A 3,975-nucleotide genomic window follows, 5' to 3' on the forward strand; every position below is an offset into this window, starting at 1 on the left:
CTGTAGGGAATCTAATCTAATCTTACATGGATCATCCATGATCTCATTGAATGGTGGAACAGGCTTGAAGGGCTGAATGGCCTCATGCTGTTCCTATGTTCCAGAGATGGTATGTCATACCACTACCCAGGTTAGCTTTTCTCGCATCGCCAAGTCATCCATTAACTCACCATCGCCAAAACACCCATTATTCACCATCGCCAAAACACCCATTATCCCACCATCGCCAAAACACCCATTATCCCACCATCACCAAAACACCCATTATTCACCATCGCCAAAACACCCATTATCCCACCATCGCCAAAACACCCATTATCCCACCATTGCCAAAACGCCCATTATAAAACACCCATTATTCACCATTGCCAAAACATCCATTATCCCACCATCGCCAAAACACCCATTATTCACCATTGCCAAAACATCCATTATCCCACCATCGCCAAAACACCCATTATTCACCATTGCCAAAACATCCATTATCCCACCATCGCCAAAATACCTATTATTCGCCATCGCCAAAACACCCACTATCGCCAAAACACCCATTATCCCACTATCGCCAAAACACCCATTATTCACCATCGACAAAACACCCATTCTCCTACCACTGCCAAAACACCCATTATCCCACCATCGCCAAAATGCCCATTCTCCCACCATCGCCAAATCACCCATTATTCCACCATCGCCAAAACACCCATTATCCCACCGTCGCCAAATCACCCATTCTCCCACCATCGCCAAATCACCCATTATCCCACCATCGCCAAATCACCCATTATCCCACCATCGCCAAAACGCCCACGTTCTCAATTAATGAAATGACCTGCAACATCGAGCAAGGGCACTGAAGACTGATGGATGGTCAAATCGGGCTCAGTCAGCATGGCATTCCAAAGGGCAGGACATGTCTGACAAATCTGTTTGAATTTTTCCCAGGGCGGAGATGTCTATCACGAGGAGGTATAATTTTAATGTGATTGGAGACAGGTTTAGGGAAGAGGTCAGAGGTAGGTTCTTTACTCAGGGATTGGTGGGTGTATGGAATGCATTGCCAGCGGTGGGAGTAGAGTCAGAGACATGAGGGACATTTAAGCGACTCTTGGATAGGCACATGGATGATAGGACAATGAAGGGTATGTAGGTTAGTCTAATCTTAGAGTAGGATAGAAGGCCGGTACAACATTGAGGGCTGAAGGGCCTGTGCTGTGCTGTACTTTTCTATGTTCTAATTCTTTGAGGATGTAACAAGCAAGTTAAACAAAGGAGATCTAGTGGATGTGATCTATATGGATTTGCAGAAGGCCTTTGGCAGACAGGAAGCTGCTCAATAAGTTTTAATTGTGTTAAGGATTGAAAACTGATGCAAAGTATCTATTTATTCCCCCCATCATTTCTTTGTTGGATACAGAACTGGCTCAAAGGTGGAAGACAGAGGGTGGTGGTGGAAGGTTGTTTTTCAGACTGGAGGCCTGTGACCAGTGGAGTGCCACAAGGATCGGTGCTGGGTCCTCTACCTTTTGTCATTTACATAAATGATTTGGATGTGAGCATAAGAGGTACAGTTGGTAAGTTTGCCGATGACACCAAAATTGGAGGTGTAGTGGACAGTGAAGAGGGTTACCTCAGATTACAACAGGATCTGGAAATTATGAGGGGCATGGATAGGATAAATAGACAAAGTCTAGATTAGAGTGGTGCTGGAAAAGCACAGCAGTTCAGGCAGCTTCCGAGGAACAGGAAAATTGACATTTCGGGCAAAAGCACTTCATCAGGAATACAGGCAGAGAGCCTGAAGGGTGGAGAGATAAGTGAGAGGAGCTCTCTGCCTGTATTCCTGATGAAGGGCTTTTGCCCGAAATGTCGATTTTCCTGCTCCTCGGATGCTGCCTGACCTGCTGTGCTTTTCCAGCACCACTCTAATCTAGACTCTGGTTTCCAGCATCTGCAGTCATGATTTTTACCTAAACAGACAAAGTATTTTCCTTGGTGTAGGGGAGTCCAGAACTAGAGGGCACAGGTGTAGGGTGAGACGGGAAAGATATAAAAGAGACCTGAGGGGCAACTTTTTCACGCAGAGAGTGGTACGTGTATGGAATGAGCTGCCAGAGGATGTGGTGGTGGCTGGTACAATTGCAACATTTAAGAGGCATTTGGATGGGTATATGAATAGGAAGGGTTTGGAGGGATATGGGCCGGGTGCTGGCAGGTGGGATTAGATTGGGTTGGGATATCTGGTCGGCATGGACGGGTTGGACCGAAGGGTCTGTTTCCATGCTGTACATCTCTATGACTATGACTACTTCTCCAGATTCATTTTCCCACAGTCCAATGGCCACTCACCTCTCTCTTTCTTACCCTTTAGACATCTCAACAAACTCTTGCAATGTTGTTCCACATTCCTTGTTAGCTGACTATCAGAGTTCATTTTTCTTTCCCCACTTACTCCTATTTTAGTTAGCGTTTGCTGTTCTCTCAGACTTCCCATTAATCAGGGAGCTGATGGACTGTTAATCCAGAGTGCCAGGCCATGATCTGGGGACCCGCATTCAAATCCCTTCACGGCAGCAAGTGGAATTTGAATGTAATTAAACAACTCTAATCTTGGCTGTTGTCGATTGTTGGAAAAACCCCATCTCGCCCACTCATGTCGTTCAGGATAGAAACCTGCCACTTTTACCCAGTCTGGCCTACACATGAGTGCAGACCGACAGCAGTTGCCCTCTGGGGCAATTAGTGACGGCCAATAAGTGCTGGCCTATTACATCTGATTCCAGGTTCTCCCTCTCAAACGAGAGGGTGACTTCTATCAGGAAGCTGGGTACTGCAGATGTTGGAGATTAGAGTCAAGATTAGAGTGGTGCTGGAAAAGCACAGCAGGTCAGGCAGCATCCGAGGAGCATTCATGCGGAAGGACTTTTGCCCGTCTTCCTGATAGTTTGAGAGGGAGAACCTGGAATCAGATGTGATGCTCCTTCATCAGGTGGTTGTGATGATGAAGGAGCAGCGCTCCGAAAGCTAGTGCTTCCAATTAAACCTGTTGTAGCTTTGTACACCCCAGTCCAACACCGGCACCTCCAAATTATGGCTGACTTGTGAAGTCAGAACACACATAAAAACACAAGAGAAACATACAATGTGGTGGAAATGTTTTAAATTTCCCTGCTCCTCGGATGCTGCCTGACCTGCTGTGCTTTTCCAGCACCACTCTAATCTGGGCGATTCTATCATACGGTGGTCAGTGCCCTCCATGGGTTTGTGCATCTTAAACTCCCTCATCAAGTCGGCCTTTCTACACCATCACCAAATCCCGACAGTAAATCTTTTGAGCATTTTTAAAAATGGAGGTGGGGTTTTTGTTTTGTGTGAAATGTCCCCAGGCCGAATTTGTTTTGTTTTGTAATTATCCATGTTGAAATTTCCCTATTAAAAGAAATCTATATTTCGAGCTGAGGGTCAGTCAGTGCCAGAAATGTTTTGGACAGATGCCTATAAGTAAACACAAATAATACAGATGAGTGATTTAACTAAATTGCCACCAGTGAGCAAAGTTAATAAATGTTACGTGGCTGTCAGTAACCTGTCTTTTTTACAGGTTAGCACTGTTGCCTCACAGCGCCAGAGACCCGGGTTCAATTCCCGCCTCAGGCGACTGACTGTGTGGAGTTTGCACATTCTCCCCGTGTCTGCGTGGGTTTCCCCCGGGTGCTCCGGTTTCCTCGCACAGTCCAAAGATGGTCAGGTCAGGTGAATTGGCCATGGGAAATTACCCCATAGTGTTCAGGGATGTGTAGGTTAGAGTGGATTGGCCATGCTAAATTGTCACATAGTGTTCAGGGACGTGTAGGTTAGGGTGGATTGGCCATGCTAAATTGCCCCATAGTGTTCAGGGATGTGTAGGTTAGGGTGAATTGGCCATGGGAAATTGCCCCATAGTGTTCAGGGATGTGTAGGTTAGGGTGGATTGGC

This window comes from Chiloscyllium plagiosum, unplaced genomic scaffold (genome assembly GCF_004010195.1).
Source record: "Chiloscyllium plagiosum isolate BGI_BamShark_2017 unplaced genomic scaffold, ASM401019v2 scaf_52, whole genome shotgun sequence".
Classification (NCBI taxonomy): Eukaryota; Metazoa; Chordata; class Chondrichthyes; order Orectolobiformes; family Hemiscylliidae; genus Chiloscyllium; species Chiloscyllium plagiosum.